This window comes from Magnolia sinica, chromosome 1, assembly GCF_029962835.1.
Source record: "Magnolia sinica isolate HGM2019 chromosome 1, MsV1, whole genome shotgun sequence".
In the NCBI taxonomy this organism is placed as follows: Eukaryota; Viridiplantae; Streptophyta; class Magnoliopsida; order Magnoliales; family Magnoliaceae; genus Magnolia; species Magnolia sinica.
The window spans coordinates 7030260-7048921 of NC_080573.1; the positions used below are offsets into that span (position 1 = coordinate 7030260).

Consider the following 18662-nt stretch of genomic DNA (forward strand, 5'->3'; position numbering starts at 1 on the left):
AAGTTTTGGGCGGGCAATGGAAACAGCTTGAATTCTGGGTGGACAAGTAAGCATCCTGCAAATGGCCCACCCAAGGTTTGGAAACCTTTAGTACTGTGTCCTGGCCAGAGCAAGCAAGTTGGCGAGCATGGGCGTGCCTTTAATGTCCTATTACAAGATGGGCCTGCTGTGGCCTGGCCTGCCCACATGCTAAGTTGGCTTATTGTCACTGTTGACTAATATATAAGCAAAGGGAAACTCACATATATAAGGAGGGTCTGGGCATGCCCAGGAAAGTGTAGACTAGTGTTCCTTTTACCGCTGATAATCTCGAGCAGTAGAACACCAAAGCTATACACATCAGACTTCACTGAAAATAATCCTGCCATTACATACTCGGGTGCCATGTATCCACTGCATGTCATCGAAGTAGCATAGTAACTTTAGAAATGCTGAGAGAGAGAGAGAGAGAGAGAGAGAGAGAGAGAGAGAGAGAGAGAGAGAGAGAGAGAGAGAGCAACAAATGCTTAGAAAAATGAAAAGAATTTATGTTTGCCTGCAATGAGAAAGAAAAGAAAAAAGTTTTTCCAACTTACTAAGTTCCAACGATTCTTTTAGTATTTTCTTCACTTTCGTTTTCTCCAAAGATCCTCGCCATGCCAAAATCTGAAATTTTGGGGTTCATTTCATGATCCAACAGAACATTGCTAGCTTTCAAGTGATTCTGAAGCGAGAGTCCTCGTGAAGATAAAGTAGGCCCCGTGCAATTCCACCAATGATGTGAAGGCGTTTTCCCCAGTCCAGTTGAGCACACTTGTTCGGATCTGGTGGGTAAGAAGACAAAATCAAAATGTATTTGCACATTCTTAGGGCCTCTTTGGTGCCACTTAAAATGTGTTCACATGATTTTTTTTATCCTATAGAAAAAGATGATCAGTAATACATAACGACCACTAACTAGATAAGAGATAAACTCATTTTAAAGTGGCACTCAAATAAACTCTTAAATAGCAACCTTAAATTTGTTAGTAACTAATCACTCAAGCTTTGAAAAAGAAAAATAAAAAAACTTCTTAGACTGTGAACTTGCATAAGATACCAAGTTACATATGGTGAATCACAAAGCCCCTGGGATGGGGTATATATGTATTCACAAATATTCACATGGCTGGTGCATTGGAATGTATGCCCTTTTAGTTTAATAAGTTATATATTTTCTTCGGTATTGCTTTGTTTATTGTATATTATTATTCTGTATACATGGAATGTGTTAGAAATTATACAGATTAATGTATTTCTGTATAATGTGGAAATCGAAAAGTGCAAAATAATCAGAAATCAGGACAGGCTGAAGCACGTCTGAAACGCTGTTTTTAAAGCGTTATTTGCCACTACTCAAGTGAATTGAGTATGCTGGTAGGTTACAGGCAAATAGCTTCTAGGATACGACGAGCCTGGTGTGGGTCTGCGTTTCAGCAAACACGAAGGCCCACCTAATGGAACTCAATTACATACTTTCTGGCAGTATTACAGTATAAAAGAAAAAATTCCAAAAGAAGAAGAAAGAAGTGAAAAACTTCTGCACAGGTCAGTTCTAATCTTCAGCTACTGGTTCAGTTGAACCGTTCTAGACCACACCGCTGGTCTGTTCTTCAAGCTAAGGTTTAAGCCTTGCTTTGTTGCTGGAAACACTAGAAAATATGAGTGGAGAGGGGCTGGCTGTCTCAGTTCGTATGGGTTTGCTGGAGTGAGTTGAGATGGTTTGGAAACCCATCCAGGTCCTCCTTTTATAGGCTATGGTGGTTAGGGGGTTATGGTCCAGAGACTTAAATTCCATTAAGCCATTTCTGGCTGTTGGAAAACTAGCCGTTTTATAGCCGTTTTCTAACTGTTGTACATGGACCATCAAACTGCTGCATGCTGACTGTTGTGAGACAACAGCTAGCCGTTTTCTAGCTGTTCGGCTAGCCATGCAGCAGTTACAGCTGGACCCTGCACTAATGGCTCAGCTGTTACAGTTTCTACTGCAACAGCTCTTTTTAGTCCCTTTATTTATACTGAAAGATTTCTCTCCCAGTCCTTTAGTTTCTTTGCTAACCAGCCACCTGCCATAGCCACTTAGTCACATCGCGACCGCAAAGTGCAAAGTGCACCACTAGCGTCTCTACAGTCACACTGCCTCAAATGCCCATGCCCTCGCATCGAGCCCGTGACCGAGCCCGAGTGTGAGTGCGCGTGCGGGTAGCATTGGAACACGCAACGTCCATAGTCCACGGACTAGGTAGGTAAATATTATAATACTCCACATCCTTCATATAAACCACAAGTTTTTCTCTTCTCTTTTCCATGTGGGACTATTCCCAAAAAACCCGTAGAAAAGTGTTTTCCAAAATAACTTTTTATATTATATTTTATTTTATTATTAATATATATATATATATATATATTTTATTAAAATCAATATTTTTGCAACAGAATGCATATGATGGGAAAGGATTCATCAGGAAACATCACCAAGGTCTGTGCATCCCCAAGGAATGAAGCATTATAAGTTTGATGTGAAGTAAATTCTGAAGCCTAATTTGTTTGGTTCTCCTTAGACCTAGAATATCATTATGGCTAGCGGATAAGTGAGGATGGTTCAATCCATGGGCCAATATGCTTGGTATTACTATTGTGTGTACCGTGAGTGTCCACTATGGGACATTGTCCCCACATGTGTAAGTGTGTGCATGTGTATGCATTAATTAGATTTAGAAAGTCAACTTGGATTTAACTGTCTTGAGAGGACTAGGTCCTAGTATGGATTTGATTAATTGCTTAGATTTAATGATATATATGTGAATCTTTTAGGTAGATCGTGGTGAATTGGTGGTCAATCAGAGTCTCATGCATATTAGAATTCTTGACAAAGGATGCAAAGCCTAGGTTTAGTCTTATATCAATAATTGAAATGATTGATTAGCATGACCAGCCAAACTAATTTTGTAAGTTATTTTGATTCAATTATTAATTTTGAAATCATCATATGCATTGTTTTGTAAAATAATCATGACTGTGATATATGGTAGGCCTATGGCAGAGGGTCTTAAGTTAATACATAAAAGGATATGTGAATAATGGCTTTAAACAGGGCAATGACGTAAGATGTATAGTCGAAAACAATCAAACTTAGATGAGTTTGACAGGGTGAAAGTTCTTTTGTTGTAAGGCAAGTAATGTATGTGTTGCTTGTGTTTTAAGTATCTTATAAATATTTTTCTAAAAAGATCACCAGAAAAGCATGGTAGCAAAAGCTTATAAGTCTATAAATACATGAAACAGCCTGAGAGAGAGAGAGAGAGAGAGAGAGAGAGAGAGAGAGAGAGAGAGAGAGAGAGAGAGAGAGAGCACCGATCGTCTTTCATTCTCCACAAAAGGTACGGTTGATTAGGTTCACAATAATTTATGCATACCTGGAAGTTCATGATAATACAATTTTATTTGTTTTATTTCCGCCATGCACAAACACTTTCATGATGTTGGCCATATGAATGTAAACCTGCATATGTATGATTTGGTGGGCACAGGCTTCTCTCTACATTTGGTAATAAAAAGGGTACAACTTTATACCATTATTATTACCAAAATTAAACAGAAATGATGCGTCGTAAATATTGACTCCGAGCATTTTAAAAGTAGAACTAGTAATGCGGAGAGAGAGAGAGAGAGAGAGAGAGAGAGAGAGAGCTAAACCAAAGAGAAAGACATCAAGGCTGGTGTTAGGCATGTATTCGTAGACAAGCAGCTTCTCCTCCCCTTCAATGCAGCAATAGAGGAGCCTCACGAGGTTCCTGTGTTGAAGTTTTGCAATCAATTCAACTTCATTCTTGAACTCCTGTAGACCTTGTCCTGAACTTCTTGAAAGCCTTTTAACCGCTATTTCCTTCCCGTTAGGTAACATGCCCTGATATAATTTTTATGTAAAAATGCCTCAATAGAAAACTTAGATGCCCAGATATAATTTTTATGTAAAAAATGCTTTATTAGAAAACTTAAATGGTTCATTCTTTAGGGGATTATCAACACCTCCCAAGTTAGGTTGAAAAATGTCATTACCTTGTAAACAGGGCCAAATCCGCCTTGTCCAAGCTTTTTGGCATCCGAAAAGTTATCAGTGGCTAATTGTATGGTTAACAAATCGATCCATGGCAATTCATGATTGTCTACCTTAGTTCTTTCACTTGGAGGACCCAAATCATCCAATACAACTTTTTGGCTAGTTCCCTTTGTCTTCATCACTGGAATAAATACTGAATCATCAATGCACGGTTGCATGTGAAAATATAATCTTTTTAATATTACTAGAACTGTGAAAGGTTTGATCTGTTTGTATTAGTATTTTTGGAATTAAGAGAATCATCCAATCATGGTTAGAGGTCTCAATTATTATAATACAAAAGATCTAATCTGCAACCTAGACTGTCCATCTTGTGAGGCTCACTTTTAATTATCGACTGCTAAAGAATGAACATCCAAGTTTATTATACTATAAAAAGTCCAATTTGTGATCTGGACTGTTCATCACTTGTAGGGTTGCTGATGGTCGGGTTTGGTTGGGTCTCAGATATCCAAAACCTGGGCTGATTGGGTTTGGATCTTGCCGGGCTTGAGTCCTTTCAGGCCAAAGTCTCATTTTTTTAGGATGCAAATCTGATTGCGGTCAAGTAGCATCAAGACTGATACCCAGAACGATTGTGTTCGGATACCCATTGGTTCTTTGGACATTAGTATCAAGTCGGCCGCAAGTTGGGTCCTCATGAAATAAGGGCTTTCATGGTCAGGTGCACAGGAACGGATAGATTATATCATATATACAGTGCCACTTTGACACTTCATGGTGCAAATAGCTATCTTAGTACATTAATACAACTTAACAAACCTTATTCCATCCCTCCCTATGTGTACGCGCACAGAGAGAGAGAGAGAGAGAGAGAGAGAGAGAGAGAGAGAGAGAGAGAGAGAGAGAGAGAGAGAGAGAGAGAGAGAGAGAGAGAGAGACTTGTCACCTAACTGCAACAAGCCATGGCACAAAAATTACACTGGATTAAACCAATCATTTAAATGGGCCCAGTTTATTACAAGCAATAAATCAGCTAGTTAGAATCATCAAACCAAAATGCTACTTAGGAATTATAAACAATGCACAGTAGTATTTATTTAGTGGATGGTTCAAGATGATAATTAGAGACCATAACAGCCGTTACAAGGGCCATAACAACTGTTACGACCTGTATTGTAAAGGTAATAGTGGTGATCAATATGACCACCATTACTGTTATGGAATATTTTGCTGATAATAGACCTAACAAGGATAATACTCTAGCAGATACAGGATTGGAAAGACCGACTAATCCTCAATCGAGGCTTGGTCGATTAGATCAGCTAGGCCAAAATGCGCCACCACAAGTCGACATTAGGAACACTGAGATACATAGCTCAACTGGCAGACTGAGTGGAGATACCTCGTTTCAACACTTGAGGTCTTGGTATCGATCCCTAGTGGGGGTGGCTAACATGGAGTGTGTGTACTGACATGGGTGTGTACTAACAAGCTAACCCAAAAAAAAAAAAAAAAGTCGACATTAGGAGAAACGGCTAAGATGGCCGCCCCAAATACTAATTTCACCATGATGCCCTTGTAATGGGAACCTTGGGGGGCAATATGATGCTCGGGCCGAATAGCCTGAGGGCAACTTCTATTGCCTCCGACAATTCATTCGGTAAATCCCATGGCTCAAGAACCTCCAGTAGTAATTGTAGACACTCCACCCAAAGATTATGGAGAATACTTCACATGATTTTAATTGAACTTCATAGTTGGCACCTAATTGACCTGAAAAAATATCACAAATTCGGACGGATCGTTCAAAGTGGATTACTAAGAAATTGCGGAGCCATCTGACGATCCTGATTAATCATAAGGCACCGGTGGGAATTCAATTCCTGCTGATCATTATAGCCCACTTGAATACATCAAATGGATCCTGAGATGACAGATGGCAAAAATGCCTTGGGATGCTTGAAAAAGCATCTACGGGAATCGAATTTTCGTCGGTCCAAAAAGTCCACTTATCACCTAAGGCAACTCTTATTACCCAAAAGAACCTTGAGAAGTATTGGTAGGAATTCGATTACCACTGGTCTTATTTACAAAAGAGTAGCTCATTTCTCCCATTTCTCATGTTTAACAATGCTTGAGAGGGCTTAATGTATGCCCTTAAGGCTAGAGAGAGAGAGGGAGAGGAACTCGAGTGAGGGGTTTTCTCAAAGTGATAAGTGTGCACGGGGAAGCTCTACGGGAGAAGTCTAGTTATACCAAGAGGTTGCCACTTGCCAGAAATGTTCGCCAATCTACGAGGCAGAGTTAAAATCAGGCAAGATGTGTTTGCCAACCCAAATAAATCCAAAACAATACTATCCTTCATCCCTAATGGACACCTTTTCTCTTATATTAATGTAAGTCTAACTCCCCCACTGTCCCTCCACCCTTCGTCCACAACTATACCGTTGGACTGTAATGAAGATCACTAAGTTTTGAACAAAAGGTTGTGAGACTTTTTGATGTAGGACAATTAACTACTTGCTCTAAAAGCTTGAACTGATAGAGCATGACCCAGGCCCCTCATTCGAGTTAGGTCTTCGGTTGAACTCTCCTCGTAGGCCCCAAATTATATGGGTTCCATTTCCTCATTGGCCCCAAATCACATAGGTTCCGCCTCACATGAGCCACCCACCTCGCACGGACCGCCCACCCCGAGTGTGCCTTTGAATTCCTGACGCAGGGGAGGACGTGAGGTCGAGCACCGTCTTCCTCAAGAGGATAACTATTCCGAATCCACGGAACTTCTCTGGACTCCTCACAGAGACTTCTCGAATCCACGAGCAAAGAAAGCAGAAAATAGAAATAAATTCAAATAAATTCGAAATTGATTAATGAATGAATAAAAACGAGTTCACAACCCTTTAAATAGGAGAACCAAGCAATAGGAAAGAAATCAGAATCAAACTACAACTAAAACTCCTAGAATCCGCGACTTACGATAAATAGTAAACTTACTATTTATAGACAATCGTGATGTCTACTAGTGCGCAAGGTTTTAGGCCAAAAATAGTAAGTGTCCTATTTGGCTTCACCAAACCGTTCTCCTAATTATTCTAAGCTCTTTTCACGTTGGGCACAACTCTTAAAGCCCGACGGATGAAGAATTATAATCAAACTAAAACTTATCATTTATAGTAAAAACAAAATTAAAACAGGGAAACGACCGTCGATGCAGGGGTTTTTCATAATTCCAGGTTGCATAACCTAGCGTAGCAGGGTTGGTTGGCTAAAGCAGCTCGTTCTACCCCAAAATCATATATTTTACGTCAGATAACTCATTCTGGATTGCGAGATACGCCCGATCTAAGGTCCGATGGTCCGGATCACTTCTGTTGTCGACCGGGCCTTTTCTGATCCATCTTGGCCATGAAACTGTCCGCGACCCACTCTACATCAATTCCACAAGCCACTCCACTTGAGCTCGGTGTGAAAATGCCTTTGCATTACTTTCCTACATATGTGCTTAGAGATTCCGTGACCATCTCTCGTATGAAGTTTAGTCCACATTGAGTTAAACCACTGATCGTCTAACCCTATGGGCCTTGTTCTTCTCAAGTTTTGAACAATCTATCACTCCACTGATAATCTTGCCTATGAAGCTTTGTCTCCATCGAGTAATGAAGAGACAATTAAAGATCCACCCTCCATCAACCATCTTGCCTACAAAGCCCAGCTCCCACTGAGTGAGATGAACAGATGGTTCTCCCACATCTGACAATTGTCTCCCCTATGGAGCTCAATTCCCTACTGAGAAATGAATAATCTTTCGAAGTTGATTGTAAGCATTCTATTTAAAAATCATTAATAAAAATACTTTAGCTTCTATTTAGTTATTCTATCCATATTATGTTACCGTTGAATTGTGAACGCTATCATGCACTTAATTAAAGTCCTTTAATTCAACCCAAAGGCAAAAGGAACTCATCAGAAGGATGAATTCTCCCCTTTGTGATTTTTTTGATCTGTCATGATCTGTGACTAGATAAACAACTAATTCATACGGAACTCAGTTTCTCTGTCTCCTTCAACACCTGGGGTCAAAGACATTCGGTTTGATTCAAGCCACATCCAGCTCTAGCATGCCCAACAAGCACGTATTTAAGCCAAACAGGATGTCAAGCATGCCCAAGGTCAACTCAGGAGTGTTAACTATCACCATGTGCACCAGCTTGAGTTAGTGGTCGTACATATTTCTATCACCATATGCTTTTTGCCTTTAGAAATAGAATGGGAGTGTAAGAAAGACGCTCTGGTTCTCATTTCTCCACTAAAATAAATAACCAAACCTACTAAAAAGGGTATCACTCAACTGGACGTTAGCTAAAGTTGTCGGCCCAAGGAAACTTGTCATTCATATTCCAAAGGTAGGTAAAGGAGAAAAAGAGATAAATAGCTAGAAATTAGTATATTTATTTTATTCAAAGTAAAAGCAGCGGTTGCCATGATTTTCAAGGGATGCTTGTTAAAATCCCCCCTCCGGTTTTAGACAATTGTAAATACCCCTCATCCCGTTTGTAATTTTGCGAGTACCTCTCTTTTGATTTACAGATGCCTCACACAATCTACTGGCACAATTACCATTGAGAAACTAATCATTTTATCCCCATCTCATAGGTAACTAATTGAAGACGCATGGCCTACTAGAATATTTGTATGTCATCCAACTCATTCAACATGATCATTCTAAGAAAGTAAAAATCCTAAAATTAATGCTGATCAAGTGGCCCACCACGTTGATTTGGAGGTTTATAGATGGCTGTGACCCACCTGATGATTTGAGTAGCCTGATTATTTTGGTGTCCAATCTTTGTGTTGGAGGGAGCCTACTGAACAGGTTAGATGCCATTTATGCATTAGGGTGGGCACAAGCAGGTAAACAAAATCCTGCGACAATGATATTTCTGGCATTTAGATTCCTTTGGCATCTCTAGTAGATGGGAGGAACTTGAAATAATCCAAACAATTATTATTATTATTTAATGAGTTAAGGCTCCTTTCTACTTCTTTTTAAATAAGCATGACATATATGATCAAGCTTTCATTTAGGTGGAATCAGCTAAAATGACTTTAAAGGATTTTCAGGCCCCAATTCTCATCCTTGAAGGATGAGTATTTCCAATTAAATTTGGGAGGGCCAAGTTGTTCAATGCAAGAATGATGGGCAAAAATTAGGGCTACAACATGTTGGCTGGGCTCGAATTCTAAATGCCAACACCCTGGGCCTATTTAAAACGTTGTTAAAACTTGCCGAGTCAACTCAAAACTCAGCCGAGTCTTTGGAAAACTCAGTATTGGGTCTGACTCAGAAAGACCCGTTGAGCAGACTCAATGCGAGTTGTGCTTTGTTAGCTGTCGTTTAGTTATGTTTGATAATACAAATACAGATTTTTGTTTTTTTAATATCTATTAACATTCCAATGTTATTTTAATTTATAACAATAAAATATCAAGTCAAGTCAAGTCAAGTCAAATCATCACGTCAACTGAACCCGACTGAACATCGAGTCAAGTCAAAATTTCAGATTTTTGAAGTATGCTTATTAACATTTTGAAATTTTGATCAGGGTCAGTCTCAGCATAGCCCATTGTCAGCGTTAGAGGACATTACCAGTCAATGAGTTCTTTCTCTTCTTGGTTGGGCAGCAAGCAATGACAGTGAAGAGAAGCACCACGGCAACAAGAACAACAATGATTGGAACCATAATAGCAACCATGATACGAGATGAATTTCGCTTACTTCCTGCACCCAAAAATAAAATAAAATTCATTCATGGTAAAGTTTTTAATTAGAACTAACTAATTATATATGAATAAGAGACTAAAATAGAAACAATCTATAACAGACTAAGGGCTTATTTGCATGACATTCAAAAATGATTTTCTGGATATCTTTCTCTGAACACACATTCTGAAATTCCTCTCATAAAATCTAATTTTACCTAAAAGTGTTGTTTAGATGGCGATGCTTATTTTTCCTATTTTCTTTTACAATTCTTTTTGAATGTTGATCTCTGGAAAAAAAAACTCTTTTTATGAAAATAATGCAACTTGATGCCTCGTGCTCGCAATCTGCATGATCCGCACGTGTGATATTTAATCGTTCAAACTGGGTCGGGTCCGCTTGGGAATCCATGCATATGGGGTATCGATCAGAAGAGTATGTATGCATGCAATGGATTATCTACTGTGTGGGAACAACCTTTGATTGACAATAGTTCTTAGCACTCATTTTGACTAATATGATCATATCCATTCAATCATTAGCTAGGGAAATAGATGGTACCTAATTTTTATATTAGAAATGGCCTAATTAGTGAATTGGACCGTCCACATGGTGCCAACCTTTGATTGTGGTTTTCTTTTCCTTCCAAAATCAATCTGACCCCACATGGTAGCAATCCAATCAATGTCCACAAAAATAGATGGTCTTTATTAATTATATTAGAGATCAACCATTAGCTCACCTGAAAGTCACTTTAATCTTGTTTACACTCGATTTGATGATTAGATTAGATGGCTCATAAGACACAACATGGCAGCACTATCCCAATTAAGATGAATAAATAGCCACTAAAATGACAAATCCATCAATTAAAAACCAACAGCCTTTTGTGTACGGTTGTCCATGAGAGACAGGAAAGGTGGATCATAAGCAATGAATGCAAACTGTCCAGTAAAGCAATGAATGCAATTGTCCAGCAAAACAATAAATGTGAACAAATGCATAATTTATTAGAGAAAATATTGTCTATTGCTTAAAATACTAAATACAACAATGTTACATAATAGAGAAAATATTTTTAAATGCTTGAAATGGTAAGCACAACAATCTAACTTATTAGAGAACATATTTTATTATGTACATGACATGATGTAAACAGTTACAATTATGTGAAAAGGCTTAAGAGACATGCGTGTGTGACTGTGATACATAGAAAAATATGATTAATTACATCTAGTTAATAGGAAGATCAGCCTACCTTTACAAGGGAAATGGATAATGGTAGAGATAGGATCCTATGGGAAGCAGATTCCCTGCTGTACCACACACCACGGACCTCCCTAGTGTGTTGACGTCACTAAGTTTTGTGCGTCCCATCATGAGGTATGTGTGATATCCAAACCATCCGTCCATTTTGTGAAATTGTCGTGAGACTCGAGCCACAAAAAAATAAAAAAGACAGATCTAAAGATCAAGTGTACCACACTGCAAAAGGCAGTGGAGGATTGAACATCTACCATTGAAACCCTTTTGGGGGTCCCAGGAGTTTTGGATCAATATGATATTTTTTTTCCCTCTTCATCCATGTCAGTGTGACCTTATGAACATATTAGATGAAAAATAAACATTATGGTGGGCCCTACAAGTGTTTTAACGGTGAGAATCATTGTCCCATTGCTATTTGTCTTGTGGTCCACTTGAGCTTTGGGTACGACTTTTTTTTTTTTTAAATAAAAATTATCATGCTCTAAAATGATTTCTCCAAATGGACGAAAGGTGTAGATATAATAAATACATCATTGTGGGGCCATGAAACTTTGATCTCCTTTGAACTGTTCGTACAACTCAAAGCTCAAGAAGCGTAAGGTCCTCCTCCCGCAACACATACTAACACCAGCTAGGTCAATGGTGTGTGGTACACTGGCCAATTTGTTTCAGATCATTTGCTGCCACAAATAGGTTTTTTCTACTTTCTTGCATTGTGATTGGTACCCATCATCACTATCGTTGTCAGCAATGGTGCATTAAATATTAAATGCAGTATGTGATGATGAGGCCCAATCACATTGCAACAAATAGGTTTTACCAGTCCATGACAAGTAAAGGATCTGGATTCAGAATGGTAACATTCCTCAGCCATGGGGAGTTTGAGATTTCGCTGTGATTCTCTATGAGGGGGCTGGAAAGAGGTCTGGACTCCTGTCAACATAAATCAAGACGAAGTTAGGGTAAAGTTCAACTAGTTCAGGGATATGATTGACATCTACATTCCCTCAGGGTTACATGTTTGTTAAATTCAAGCGTGGGGAAGACAAATGTATACAACCTTGGAGAAGTTAAATGGCCGCTAGCTTGGAGGCCGCAATATTGTAGTGAATGAGGCTCATCAATGACCATCGCCTGATCCGCAAGAGTGGTATTCACCTTTATCCCCTTCGAATCCACCGTCACTACTTTATCATTCGATGACTTGGACAATGTCGGAGATTGAGGTCCTTCTTCTCGAACCCCACCCTTAATCGAAAGGTCAACCCCCTCATAGGAGCAATGATTCAGGATTGGAACCCAGGGTTACTGACTATGCTTCTACGGTGTGATTCGGTCGGCCTACGAACGACCACACTCCTTTAGTGTTAATCCTCGAATGGATCTTTGATAGAAGAAGAAGGAGCTCACTTATGCCCTAATTGGTGAAGTAATAAGACCTGATCACTTGACAACTCTCCTGCTTAATATATTGCGAACCACTCCCTTCAAGGCCACTAGGGTCAGTATTGTAAGAGTCTTGCAAGGCCTTTCTCATCAACTTTTATTCCCACGAGGAGGTGGTGGCCTTGCAATGAGATAAGATCCTTCATCACAACATGGGACTCTCATCCATTAAACCTTGGGGCCCGTCAGTGGTGTCAACCAACAAAGGCACCTGGATACAAATTGAGGGAATTCCTTTTCATGCCTAGAGCGAACAGGTCATTGGTCATATCACTGGTTTCTTAAGATCAGTCATGGAAATTGACAGGTGTATACTCTGAGGCTTGTCAATATAATCGGATCCTTCCCACTAGAAACCTTAGCTAGTTAGCTGTTGTTTGAAGCATATATATTGCATTCCATTGTTTTCTTGTATCTGACTGGTGGGTGTATGCTCTAAAGCCTACCGATATAAACAAAGCAGGACTACTAAAAATGTAAGACTCATATCATAGTCCGTACCATTCCGTAGATTCCTGTGATACTCCTTGTCGAATTCCGGCGACCTGTGACCTGTAATCGGCGTTTGTGCATTACCCTGAGTTACACCCTGTCAACCTGAGTCAACTTAACCCGAGACTTGTACCCTAGCAACCGCGCCGTCGTTACGGTTCTGATGCTGCGTCTCGCACGCCGAGACGATACACAGGCTAAGAGATGTAGGCTCGCATTCAGTTCGAGGAAAATGCCGCACGTTGCAAAACCCAAGAGAATCTCTACCTAAATGTCACCTCAATCAATCAATCAATCCCATCAAGGGTCAAGTACAAGTCAAGTACACCCATCACTCAACAAATCACTCAACCCATCCTAAGACATGCCTCTCTTACACAAGCAACCCCAAAAGTCAACAAATTTCTTACACAACCCATCCCTCTCTCCCATCCATCACTCTATCCCATCTCCTCTCTCTCTTATTTCTCCCTTCTCTTTCGAGCAAACCAAGCTTGAATGTATGAACTTCCCAAGCTCTCATGGAGAAGCTCTAGTGTGGCCCACTTCCTACCCTCTCATCTCCCATCTCAACTATCAAAACTTCATCATCTTCCGCTAAGATCGAAGCCAAGGAGAATACCTTTCCAAGGAGCCAAGGAGAATACCTTTCCAGGGAGCCAAGAAGTAAGCAGTGGGTAATCTTGGACCCACATTTTCATTTAAATTTTTTTTTTTGTGATTTAAGGGCCCACATATGGTGGGACCCACCTTGATGTATGCTTTGTATCAAAGAGGGGCCTATAGTGGCGGGGCCCCTCCATCACCGTCATTCTCTCTCTTTCTCCCTCTTTCTCTCCCTCTATCTCTCTCTTTGGGTGGTAGAATGTGGCCCACCTGATCTAGTCCATCCATATGTTGGGCCCCACAGATGGGCCTGGATGATGTAAAAACACAAATATCAACTTGATGCAAACGTGGGGCCTGCACTTGACGAGTCTGATCATGAGGGATGGTTGTACTTCCACCATCCATCTGTTTGTCCAGCAGCTGTGGGACCCAGGGTAGTAAGTGTTTCATCCCAGCCGTTCATCCAACTCCCTGGTTGTGGACCATGATGTTTGGTTTGCATCCACATCGTCCATATCATGGTGGACCTCACCATGATGTGCACGTGGATCCTCACTGTCCATTGCTTGGATGGTGGGCCACATCAGTATATGTATTTCATCCAGTGGTCCGTCTAATATATAAAATAAATAATAATAAAATATAATATAGTATATTGTATTATATTATATATGTTCACATACATATATGTATGTGGTGGGTCCCATGTGGGACCCACCTGCTGGACAATGGAGCAGAGTCAAATATCTGGTGGGCCACATACGTGGACCCCACCCCTGATGGATGTGTTCCATCCAAACCGTCCATCCTTTTGGCAAGTTTGTTTTAAGGCTTGAGAAAAAAAATAAAAAATGAGGCAGATCTGATGATCAAGTGGACCACACCGCAGAAACAGTGTTGAGTGAACGTCCACCATTGAAACCCTTTTTGGGTCGCAGAAGTTTTGGACCAATACGAAATTTGTTTTTCCTCTTATTAGGTCCTTGTGACCTTATGAACAGATTGGATGGAACATAAATATTATGTTGGCCCTGTGGGGTTTTATGGTGGAAATCATTATCACCACTGTTATTTGGAGTGCGGTCCAGATAATCTTTCGATATGATTTAATTTTTTTTAAAAAATGCTCTAAAATGATCCCTAAGAATAGATGAAAGGTATGGATGGTGCGACCCACTTGATGTATGTTAGGCCCCCTTTGTGATGTGTATTAGGCCCACTGGTGCGGTCCATTTGCTATATATATGAGACCCATTGGTGCAGCTCATATAATGCGGCCCATGTGATGTGGCCCACTTGACATAAGAGGCCCAGTGATGAGGCCCATGGGCGAGGCCCATTGTGATGTATTCGAGGCCCATGGGCACGGCCCATTGTGATACATTTGAGGCCCATGAGTGAGGCCCAATGTGATGCATATGTGGCCTATGAGTGAGGCTCATGGCAATGTATATTAGGCCCTTATGTGAGGCCATGGGCCCACTATACATATGGCTCTATATGGACCACTCCTTGGGAGAAATGTTGGTTAAATGTCCACATTGATGGGCAATGATGTTTGGATATCCACATTGTGACCTTCCCTTAGGCCTTATTAGGCCCATTTCTCATCATTCTCTTAGTGGGTTAACCCAAATAAGTGGGCCCCATTCACCATAGACAGATGGTTTCGTGCTATCGGATTTGATATAATCATGGCCGAGGGCCGATCTTTATATTATGGTTAATTGGCTATTCTTCTATGGATCCTACCTTATTTATATGCTGATTGTAGGTGCCGATTATCGATGCTGATTGTCAGTGCTGATTATCAATGCTGATTATCGGTGCTGATTATCGGGGCTGATGCCGATTATCGATACCGATTATGAGTATATGACAACATAACATTATGATACATGCCCATACGCATTATCTGCATGCTTGTGATGAGATGAGTGATTGATCATAGCACATGCCATTGGGCAGATTGTTATGGGACTCCCTGGTAAGGGGAGTTGCTCACATGAGCGCACGGCACGAGCATGATTGCTGTATGACTAGATTGCATGATTCTTGCATCTCGCATTATATGACATGTATATTGTATGCACTAGCGACATTAGGGCCGTAACCTTCACAGGCATATCGTGGTTGGTAGGATTAGACACCGAAAATCTTGTTCTACATGGGATGTTATGGATGTCCCTGGGTGAAATTTTCTAGACTCTTATGGTACTCCAACATCTAGATCGAGTGGATGCATGAGCGCCAAGTACCGATTACAAGAAGGTCGCACTTTCCACTGTGTTGTGGTCGGTTGGAAGCGGGTGTTGCCTTACCCGGCCGAGAGGAGGTGGTAAAGCTACGCTGACTTTGACTAGCTCAATGAATGAGTTCGTTATCGAAGAGCCGAGCTCAATATTGGCATGCGGATAGTGAGGTCTCTTCCACTCACCTTGTTGCACGTGAAGGGGCGACAATCTGGTTTGAAGTGCACTAGACCCTAGTGATATTCCAGAGTTGAGTTGTATTGGTATATGGACTCAGATGAGGATTGGTATGCTTGAATTGCATCTCGCATCGCATGACCTTGGTATGACTGACATCATTCTTGTCTCGCATTGTATGGCCTTGGTATGGCCGACATCATTCATGCCTTGCATCGCATGACCTTTGTACAGCCAATAGTATTCATGTATTCATCATCATATTTCGCATTATTCTGATATTGCATAATTGTATTACTATATTGCGCACATACTTTCACCACCCTTTAAGCTTTCCGTAAGCTTATGCATGACCGTTACGTACAGGTGACGTTGGACCGCAGTAGCGCTGAGGTAGGAGTGCACAGAAGATCATTTTAGAGCTTTTGTCTATCATCATTGTATTTTCCTTTATGCGCATTGTACTTTTAAATTTTTTATTATAGTGAAAATGTGATGGAGTTTTTTATTGTTGTTTGTGGGTTATGTCTTTGGTTATGCTTATTACGAATCAAACTGATGTTGAAAATCTACCTTATAGGATCCCAGGATCGGAACCTGTTCACTCCCCAAGTGTAGGGTTGTGATGTAGTAATAAACTCGGTAAGACCGAGGTCGAATCCACAGGGACTGATACCTGTACGTTATCTGAAACCAAGTAGAACTAGAACTAGACTAAGATGCGATCTAAACAAAATAGAATTTAAGAAATAATTGTGGAAGAATTATCTAAAACTTTAAGGAATTCAGAGGAAGGAAACTAGGGATTCAGAGGATCCACTTGTAGGGATCAGGGAGATCTTATGCCTGCATCAAGGATTATGGAGTTCAAACTGAACTTACTTGATCTGGTTTTCAAGAGATGAAAGGTATATGAATTAGAATGGATTCCATCACCAAACCATGCCCAGGAGACAGAGTAAACAATAGAATTAAACTAATTACCAACCAATTAACAATGTATGAAGATCAGGAAGGTACTGTCATCCTACCATGCCCATGAGACGATGGTGAACAACAGGGCTTCCTGACGTCATAAACATTAAAAGGGGAAAAGAAATATTCAAAGCCATTGCAGACCCATTGTAATTTCAGTCACAACAGACCATTAAAGACTAAGAAAAATATTCCTTTAATAATCAACTAAAATCAACATCAGTTCAGTCTAAACAAAAGGCACAAGCAAAAAGGTCCCCCATCACGCTGCAAGCTTCACCTCTTAGCCCTAGCTAAGAGGTTCAGCCCAACATGAATGGGCTGGATCCAAAACAAATACAATAGAAAGAAAATAATAGAAAAAAGAAAAAAACAAAAATTACTTTCCTAGCTCCCTGTTGAACATCCCACGTTGAAGCCTTCCAAAACGAGCCCTCCTGTTGCCTCTCTCTCTCTATCTGACGTCCCCTATTCAAGCATACCCTCTTCTCAACGTTTGGAACTCTTTTTATAACTTTTGGAGTGGTGGAAATCGGATTTGAGAAGCTATCGCACGCGCAGCGAAAGCCTTTTCGCAGCCAAGTTCGGGGCTTCATAACTCTTGCGTTCCTTGCATTATTTCTGTAAAATCAGCGTCTCTTGGAAGTGTTTTGGCTGGCCTACACGATGGACGGTTCAGATCTGCCATATGATCAAAGATGGTGGGCCACAACTGCCTGAAAAATCCGATCTCGCGGACGTGCGTAGCCTTTCGCACGTCCGGCGCTGACGTGATCGGTGGGCCCCACAGAGGTATTTTCTGGGAAATCCACCCCGTCCATTGGATTCGGGATGAAATTTCAATCAAGAATGAGTGGTTTTGAACGTCCATTGACGCGGCCCAGAGAAGAAATCACCCCAAAAATCGTTTTGAACGTCGCAGGACCGCCTGTTTGTGACCTCTGTATCGCGCACGTGTGCTCGCATGGGTCCAAAAGTTCAGCAAGGTTTTGTAGTAGTCGAGGCCCTCTACACGATGGACGGTTTGGATTGTCCGTACGTATGCTCTGTGGGGCCCACTAGCGTCCGTAAAAACGGACAGCGTCCGTCCGTTTTACGTGAAACGGCAGTTGCCGTATTTGAGAAGGAGACGCGGGTCAGCAGCGCTGACCCGCTGTACGTGGATTCGGTGCGGCTCGCGACAGTTGTGTACTTTATGTACACGCTGTGTATACGGGGCCCACTGTAATGTATATGCAAGATCTGATCCATCCATTTGTTTCCTCATCTTATTTAAACCGCCCAGGCCAAAGTTGAGACAGTTCCAGATATCAGGTGGGCCCAGAATCAACGGTTTATGGGCTGATCTGTCAGTTGGGGCACTTCCATAGTGATCCGAGGGCTGAAATTTGATATGTACGGTTAATTTATGGCCCTCAGGTCATGTATGAAGTTTTGAGCCAATCAGATGGTGAGAACTATGTGATCTTGCATTTTCACCAATTTTGGGCCTCTTTAACGTGAATAACTTGATTTCCTCGGATCCCTGGTGTGTAATTCCATCGATCTTGGTCCCCTGGAGTCCGTCCCTTGCCTTGGGTGTCATCAGAGCGTCAAATCC

General features: G+C 40.9%; 1 pseudogene; it reads right to left on the reverse strand.

Annotated features, from left to right (window-relative positions):
* Nucleotides 1–18662, reverse strand: part of LOC131238034 (cysteine-rich receptor-like protein kinase 10) — a 38458-nt pseudogene that overhangs the window by 655 nt on the left and 19141 nt on the right.